Raw genomic sequence first — 9437 nt, 5'->3', positions numbered from 1 at the left:
GCCACAGACTCAGGAGGAGCCGGTCCCACAGCCCCAGCCACTGTCCGAGCCAGAGCCTATCGTTGTACCTCCCACTGACTCTCCGGTTTAGCATCGAGGACGATGCTTGGTTTTAAGTGTGGGGAGGGCACCGGTAGCACTATTTGGGAACCGGTGAACTTTTCGGCCTAGTTATCTCATTTTGCACATCTTTGTATATATTTTGATGCATTCCTAGTTCACTTTGGATACTCTTATTGCTTATTTTGGATTTTAGATATTTTGATGCTTTTGGATATTTTTAGATGTTAGATTCCGTACTTTTAGTTGGATTCTTCTTTATACATTTTGTTTATCTTTGTTTTTAGTTTGTAGTTGTGATTAGAAATCATACTTTGGATTGCAATTATTTAGTCACCCTTTTTGCATAATATATTGATTCTAAGTGAAAAAGGAAAGGGTGAACTAAGAAAATTTTTGAACTTTTCAATCACAACGATGCTTAGTCAAACATTGAGATTTTTCAAGAAGTTTAAATATAGGGCATTAACCCAATTGATTGAAAGAGACTTTTTGAAACTTGCTTGAATTTCACACCTTGTGAAGCATGTATTGAATTGAGAACACAAGCTTGTGAGACTTGAGCCTATTGATGTGGTTACATTTTATAACCACTTATTTTCCATTCTTGTGTGAAATTGTTCTCTTTCCATGATTGTGATCCTTGATTTGCTTGATTCTATATATCCGTTTATTTCTTGTGTTTGTGCATTTATATGATTGAGGCCATTCTTTCATTAGCCACTTACCCAAATGGCCAACCTTTTACTCTCCATTGTTAGCCAATTTTGAGCCTATGCTTAACCAACTTATTCTTATTTTAGCACATTACAAGCCTAAGGCGGAAAACCAATGAAAAGTCCTTGTTTGGATCTTTGATTGACCTAGGCTAGTGAGAGTGTTTTATTATTCAAAGTTGGTGAGGCTTGGGAACATTGGATGGGATAAAAAGGGGCAGTACACTTTTATGTTTAGGAATTGGGGCACATATTCATGTATTGATTAAATATAGAGACCTTATGCATTGATGCTCTTGTATTGAGTTTGAAAGAAGAAAAAGAAAAAAAAATATATGAAGAAAAGAAAAAAAAATGATGAAAAGAAAAGAAAAAAAAATGAAAAAATGATTAGAAGAGAATTGAGTGAATTAACCCTTAAACACTTGAGTGAATAGAGCGGATACACATCCGGTGAGGGTTCAAAAGCACGCGCACAAGGCGCTCGCGCGCACATCGCAGAATTAGCCAGGGACGCGCACGCGTACCGTGCGCGCACGCGTCGATGAGGGCACATGACCTCACTAATGCAACACGTGCCTGGCGATTTGAGAGGGTTTCTGAACCCATTTTTGGCGCCAAATTGCTAAGGAAAAGGAATAAAAGGATGAAGGATTAAGGGGAAGGCATCATTTTATCATCCCCAACCACTTTTCACTTTTAGTTTAGAGTTTTAGAGAGAGAAGCTCTCTCTTCTCTCTAGAATTAGGATTAGGAATTAGGGTTAGATTAGGATCTCATAGTTCTAGGTTTAATTCAAGTCTCCTTCTACTTCTACCTTTTTGACAACCAAACCTTGCCAAGACCATTTTGTGAATAAAGTTTTTCCTACCATTTACTATTCACATTCCTCATCCAAAACCCGAAAATAAACAAGTCCATAACCAATAACAAGAACACTACCCTGCAAGTCCTTTGAGAGACGACCCGAGGTTTAAATACTTCGGTTTATAGATTTTAGGGGTTTGTTACTTGTGACAAACAAATTTTTGTATGAAAGGATTATTGTTGGTTTAGAAGCTATACTTTACAACGAGAATTCATTTGTGAAATTCTATACCATCAAAAATCCATTCGTCAAGAGGCAGCACACGAATCCAACCCGTCACACGTCTCCGAAACTACTCGAAACGAAGAAGCTCGGCCTCCCCGTAATGAAGAAGCTCGACCAGAAAATGAAGACACTGAGCCTGATAACTCTGTAGGGCCATTCACGATTGACATTATGAATTTCCAGATGCCTAGAAGATTCATTTTACCAAATACCTTAACCTCTTACGATGGGTTGGGAGACTCGAAGAAGCACATAAAAAATTTTAGATCTATAATGATTGTAAACAGTGCCTCTGATCCTATTTTATGCCGTTAGTTTCCTACCTTTTTAGACGGTCCTGCACTTGATTGGTTTTGTTCTTGCCTGTAGATTCTATTTCTCGTTTTCAGGAATTAGCGAAGCTATTCGAAGATCATTGTGCCTACACAATTCTGACTACTTGAACATAATCAAACAAGGTTAGAACAAAACCCTAAAGGACTATATTACCTGTTTCACAAAGGTGGCCATGAGTATACTAGATCTTCACTCTAAAGTGCATTTACATGCCATCAAAAGGGGACTCCGACCAAGCAAATTTCAAAAGGCAATCGCGGTTGCCAAACCGAATACCCTTGCCGAGTTTTACAAAAAAGCTAAAGGTCAGATAGACATCGAGGAGCTCCACCAAGCTCGGAAAGCAGACAATCCCCAGTATAACAAAGACGAGGATAAAGCTCGGGACAGCAAGAAGACTTTCAAACCAACCCCTTGCTATAATTCATATACTCAATTCAACACAAAGAGGGACGACATCATCAAGGAGATTCTCAATTCCAAGCTGATCAAGCCTCCCCGAAAGACCGGCAACTATCCAGAAGCAAAAGCCAAAATAGTTGTGTTTTTAAATCATGTATTTCCTCATCGCTTCATATATTCAATGCTCTCTCATAGATCCCTGTTAATGAAATGCATGTGCATGTTCAAGGAATACTTTTAGTAATAGAGTGATAAAATTTGGACGGAACTGCATGTGCATCTTGAAATTGAAATGCATGTCCATCTTAAAGAAATACTTTTATTCATAGATGAAATTATGTTTGTTTTTTTAGAAATATTTAAGTTATCATATTTTGGTGAAACTAAAATTTTACTGTTTCTTTTAAGGCGGATGTGTAGTTTAATTATTTTTTAATATATGGTATTATAAAGATTTTTTTAGCAAATAATGCCGTATTATTTTGTGAGTTATAGATTGAAGAGATAAATTTTAGCAACAGATGTTTTTTGCCTCTGCGTTGCACGGGTCTTCTACTAGTAGTGTATACATACTTTCAATTCTTAAGAGAAATAAACAAGATCAAGTACTCCTCACCAATTCAAAGAAAAAATATAAAGGATTAATATAAATTTTCTTAAACCAAAAGAGAAATCAAAACAATTTGGTATACAAATACACAAAATATAACTATAATACATGATTAGCAACATTATGGAGTGGTGTTTCTTCTATGCTTAGAATACCTCTATTTATAGTAGTTTTCTTTATATTCAATGCATGTAGTTTTTTTTCAAAGTTAGGAGTGAGACTCGAACCCGAGACCTCTAGGTGAGAATAGGAAGATTATGTCATTTGAGCTATAGCTCGTTGGCTATTCAATGCATATAGTTGTCATAATTGACATGTATTTTTGTATCACAGTTGTCATACCTGAATTTATACATCTACATGTCATTGTAACATTTTTTATTTATTGCAACATATGTTTAAGACAATACTACAAAAGAGTTGTTTAAAATAAACATAGACAACACTTTACACTAGTTGCTAGTAAATAGAGCTAAAACAACATTTTTTTAGTCAACAATAAAAGATACTTTTGATAAATTAGAGGACACATAACAAATGTTGCTCTATCAAATATAGAAAAGCAACTATTATAGAATTAATATATTACTTTTTATGAGAGTTTCCTTTAAATTTATTTTAAACTTCCTAACAAGAAAATAGAGATAAGAAAATGAAAAATATGTATTGAAGTTGTTGTTTACATGATAAAGAGTCATGCTATTTATAGGGATATTTCAAACTAACCTCAATATTTATCTACCAACTACTAACTCTCAACTACTTATCATTAATCTAACACAACTACTTATTATTGCTCTAATACACCCCACAAGCTGGAGGATGAAAAATATCAAGAACTTCTAGTTTTGAGAGATTAAGATAAAAGAAATGAGGGGACAATGGCCTAGTAAAGATGTTAGCCAATTGTCCTGAAGACGAGATAGGAAAAAGTTTCATCATTCCAACTTGAGCCTTTTGACGGACCACATGACAATCAACTTCTAAGTGTTTAATTCGCTCATGAAAAATAGGATTTCCTGCAATTTGTAAAGTGCTCTGATTATCGCAGAAAAGAATAGGAGTGTGATCAGTTGGAATTTGAAGAAAATGCAGCATATTGATCAACCATTGGAGCTCACAGGTGGTGTTTACAAGAGCCCTATATTTTGTTTCTATTGAAGTCCTGGCAACAGCGGATTGCTTCTTTGTTTTCCAAGAGATCAAAGACTTTCCCAAAAAGAAGAAATAACCAGTTAAAGAACAACGAGTATTTGGGCTACCCGCCCAGTCAGAATCACTGAATATGCATATATGAACAGAAGAGTCACGGGAAAAGAAAAGGCCTCTGCCTGGATTAGACTGCAAGTATCTCAAAACCCAATTTGCTGCATGAAAATAGGATTCAGTAGGAGAAGCCATGAATTGGCAAAGCTACTGTGTAGTGTATGTAATGTCAGGCTGGGTAGTAATAAGGTAGAGGAGGCGGCCAACAAGACGATGATAATTAAGGGATCAGGAAGCAAAGGGCTACTGTCCTAATGCAACTTTGTAGAACTGTTCATGGGAACAGATGTTGGTTGATCACCCAACAAACCAGAGTCTTCCAATAAATCAACATAGTACTTTCTTTGAGATGAAGAAATTCTTTGAGCAGAATGAGCAACTTCAATACCCAAAAAATATTTAAGAATATCCGAATCTTTGATTTTGAAATGCTAATTTAAAATAGATTTAATAGTAGCCATCCCAGAAATAGAATTGCCAGTGAGAACAATATCATCAACATACACCAATAACACAGAAACTTCAGCATCAATAAATTTAACAAAAAGACTGTAATCAGAGAGAGTCTGCTGGTACCCACAAGAAATTAAAAAGTTTGGATAATTTTTCATACCACATACGACTTGATTGTCATAAACTATACAGTGATTTCAGCAGTTTATAACGTTGATTTGGATGACTAAACCTGATTCCAGGAGGCAAGGTCATGTATACATCTTCAGATGAATCTCCGCGCAAAAAAGCATTGTTAACATCTAGTTGATGGATAGGCCACCTTTTCATGGAAGCCACAGCTAATACAAGTCGGATGGTAGCTGGTTTCACTATTGGGGAAAAAGTCTTCAAGAAATCCACCCCTTCTGTTTGAGTGAATCATTTTGCTATGAGATGAGCCTTATAGCGTTCCACAGAACCATCAGGGCGACACTTGATCCGATACACCCATCTATAGCCAATGTGTTTTACACCAGGAGGACAATCCACAATAGACCAAGTTTAGTTCAAATCCAGAGCAACAAGTTCAGCTTTAATCCAATGGGTTGTTCGATTGATGTTTCATGGAATTGCTTTGTTTTGAACATGTGTGGACTTGGTATGTTTGAAAATAATTTAGTACTAGTGGCAAAAGTATTACCATTTCATAGAAAACAATGTTTCTGAAAATTTCAAACTTTTTATTTTCCAAAGTGTAAATAATGTACCCTTTAATTCCATTTTTAAAACCAAGAAAAACAACTTTCTTTGCCCTTGGATCAAATTTAGAATGATTAGCCATAAGAGTTGATACATAGCATAAGCAACCAATAACCTTTATATCATTGTAGTTAGTAGATTTATTAAATAAAATTTCAAAAGGAGTTTTAAAATTATTTATAGAAGAAGGGACTCGGTTAATTAGATAAACTGCATGATTGATAGTGTAGGACCAAAATGATAGAGGTAAGTTAGATTGGAATATGAGAGCACGAGCCACATTTAAAATATGTTGATACTTACGTTCCACTCTCATATTTTGTTTGGGTGTTTCAATACAACTACGTTGATGAATTATACCATTTGAAGAAAAAAAAATCATGTAAGAGAAATTCTAGTCCATTGTGGAAATGTATATACTTAACTTTGGAGTTATATTGCGTTTTGACTAATGCAATAAAATTTTTGACATGATTTTGTACTTTGCTTTTTGACTGCAATAAAACTATTGATGAGTGGATATTTTATACGCTTTTTGGCATTATTTTCATATAGTTTTCATTATGTTTTGTTTAAGTTTTATTATGTTTTCATAGGTTTTAGTGCAAAATTCATATTTTTGGATTCTACTTTGAGTTTGTGTGTTTTACGGTGATTTCAGGTATTTTCTGGCTGAAATTGAGGAGCTTGAGCAGAAGTCTGATTTAGAAGCAAAGAAAGGACTACAGATGCTGTTAGGATCTGACCTCTGTGTACTCGAAGGAGCTTTTCTAAAGCTACAAAAGTCTAAATGGCATGCTCTTAACGGCTGTGGAAAGCTAACATCCAGAGATTTCCAGAAATATATAATAGTACATACTTTTCTTCGAAAATGAAGGCCCAAATCTGGCGTTCAACGCCAGCTACCAACCCTATTCTTGGCGTCCAACGCCTACAGGGGAGCAGCTGGCGTCCAACACCCAAAAGGGAGTCCTAAGCCAGCGTTCAACGCCCCTAAAGGGTACTAGCTCATGGAGAAACTCAAAGCTCAGCTCAAACACTCACCAAGTAGGCCCCAAAAGTAGATTTTCGCACTCCTAAGTCTAGTCTATCATATTTCTATAATCTTTAGTTAGCAGATAGTATATATATACAAGGGTTCACCCTTGTTAGAGGACTCTTGCCCACTTTCATGTTTACCATTGTATTTTTGAACAGCATGAGTCACTAACCTTCTAAGGTTAAGGTTAGGAGCTCTGCTGAGTTTCATGGATCAATAATATTACTGTTTTTATTCAATATGTCTGATTCTATTCTCTTATGCAACCTCGTTCTTCATCTTATGAATTGAGGGTGACCCGTGACAATCACCCTTGTTCTACATGGGTTCCGTGCGATTCCTGACACGGATAGCGTTGAACTAAAGTTAGAGATTGCATTACGAATTCCAATAGAGCATCTGAGCAACTTTGGATATGTGACATATAATCCCGTTGACTGTGGGTGCGTGAAGTTTCTGTGGCGTTAAGGCTAGAGTCAGAGAAGCAGCACTTTCTGATCCAGAAGATCTGCCTTATCTGTGACACCTTGAGTAAGATCGTGAAGGGGAGTGGATTGCTTAGAGATTCATCTTATGTTACAATGAGAAACCTAGAGGTGGCTTGATGAGAGGACATGAGTCATCTCAACGTGGTGGATTGCTGCAGTAGAGGAGGTCAACTTGATGAGAGGACATGAGTTAATCACTTACGGCTGCCATTGAAGGAATCAGAAGGTTATTGAAGAAGACAGTAAGAAAAGTTAATCCGGAAAGACAAAGCATCTCCGAAGTCTCAACCATTCTATCACCATTGAATTCCCATCTATCTAGTAACTTTTATTTATTTAATTCATTTTATATACTTTTCGTGACAAACTATAATTTCTATCCGCCTAACTAAGATCTGCAAGGTGACCACTGCTTGCTCAAACCAACAATCCTCATGGGATTGACCCTGACTCACCTCAGGTATTACTTGGACGACCCGGTATACTTGCCGGTCTATCTGTGCAAATTCTGCGGAGCCAGTTTCGTGCACCAAGTTTTTGGTGCCGTTGCCGGAGATTGTTCGGATTTGACAAACAAACGGAGTATCTTGTTGCTTAGATTATGTACTTTTTTTAATTTTGTTTGAGTCTTTTGTTTTCTTTTTCGAAGAAATAAATTTTTTTTTCAAAAATCTTAGTTTTTCTTTCTGATCTTTATCTTTTTGTTTGAGTTTTTGTTTTTTTCTTGTTAAAGTTTCAAATTTTCTTGCTTTCTTTTCAATTTTTTTTTAAAAATAGTGTCTTTTGTTTGAGTCTAGTGTCAATTATTAAGTTTGGTGTCCTTTGTGTGTTCTTTGTTTCCTTTGAATTTTCGAAAATTGTTCTTAGTGTTCTTCTTGGTATTCAAGTTGTTCTTGTTTCTTTTCTTATTTAAATATAAAAATTTTAAGTTTGGTGTCTTTTGATTGTTTTTCTTTCTCTTCATTAATTCAAAACAATAAAAAATATCTTTTCTATCTTTATTTCAAAATTATTTTTGAAAATATTAACAAAAATTTCAATTTTTAATTTCAAATCATTATCTTATCTTATCCTAATTTCAAATTTCAAATTTCAAATCATTATCTTATCTTATCTTAAATTTGAATTTCAGAATCAAATCTTTTAAAAAAAATCAAAATTTTTTCAAATCTTTATCTTATCTTGTTTCAAATTCAAAATTCAAATTTTAAATTTCAAAATTCAAAATTTAAATTTCAAATTTCAAAATCAAATATTTTTCAAATTTTCTATCTTATCGTATTTTCAAATATTTCTTAATTAGTTACTTGTTTCCTCTTTCTTCTTTTTCAAAACTTTCTAGCTAATTCTTCTCTCTTCTATTTTCGAAAATCTCTTACTTCCTTCTCTCTCTTCTTTTTCAAAATTCATCATTTAATTTTCAAATATTTTTAGTTAATTAGCTTTTATTTTCGAATTCAATTAATAAAGAAAATTAAAAACAAAAATATTTTAATTCTAGTTTCTCTTTTTTCTTAATTTTTGAACTTTTCTACTTCTTCATTCGAATTCTTCTTCTCTTCTCTCCATCTTCATTCGAATTCTTCTTCACATCTCACAGGGAGTCCTCTATTCTTTGACATAGAGCTCCCATTCTTCTTCTTTCTTATCTTCTTTTCTTGTTTATGAGCAGGAATAGAGATAAAGAAACTCTCTTTGATCCTGATCCTAAACCTGAGAGGAACCTAAGGAAGCGTTTACAACAAGTTAAAGCACAGAACTTTACGAACAAGAAATAGAGAACACAAACATGGTAACCGAACAGAAACAATGGAGGAGATGCAAGGAAGGTTATTGGTGACTTCATTGCACCAACTTCTTGCCTCTATGGCAGAAGTATCTCTATACCTGCCATTAGAGCTAATAACTTTGAGCTTAAGCCTCAATTAGTCTCTCTAATGCAACAGAATTGCAAGTTTCATAGACTTCCACTGGAAGATCCACATCAGTTCTTATCTGAATTCTTGCAAATCTATGATACTGTTAAGACCAATGGAGTGGATCCTGAGGTCTACAGACTTATGCTTTTTCCTTTTTCTGTTAGAGACAGAGCTAGGATGTGGTTGGATTCTCAACCCAAGGAAAGCCTAGACTCTTGGAAAAAGTTGGTCAATACTTTCTTGGCCAAGTTCTTTCCACCTAAAAAGATGAGCAAGCTCAGGGTGGAAGTTCAAACCTTCAGACAAAAAGAGAG

The 9437-nt window shown here is 34.9% G+C and overlaps 1 long non-coding RNA gene across 1 annotated transcript in view; it reads left to right on the top strand.

The window, feature by feature from the left end:
* LOC110264555 overlaps positions 1–3501 on the top strand; it is a 14434-nt gene extending 10933 nt beyond the window's left edge. The window contains exon 3 of the long non-coding RNA XR_002350730.1: positions 3413–3501. This is a non-coding gene — a long non-coding RNA (uncharacterized LOC110264555). The remainder of the gene's footprint in view (positions 1–3412) is intronic.

The sequence above is a fragment of the Arachis ipaensis genome, chromosome B07, assembly GCF_000816755.2.
Source record: "Arachis ipaensis cultivar K30076 chromosome B07, Araip1.1, whole genome shotgun sequence".
Lineage (NCBI taxonomy): Eukaryota > Viridiplantae > Streptophyta > Magnoliopsida > Fabales > Fabaceae > Arachis > Arachis ipaensis.
Note: the sequence above shows the minus strand (reverse complement) of the source record. Positions and strands in the feature narration are given on the sequence as shown.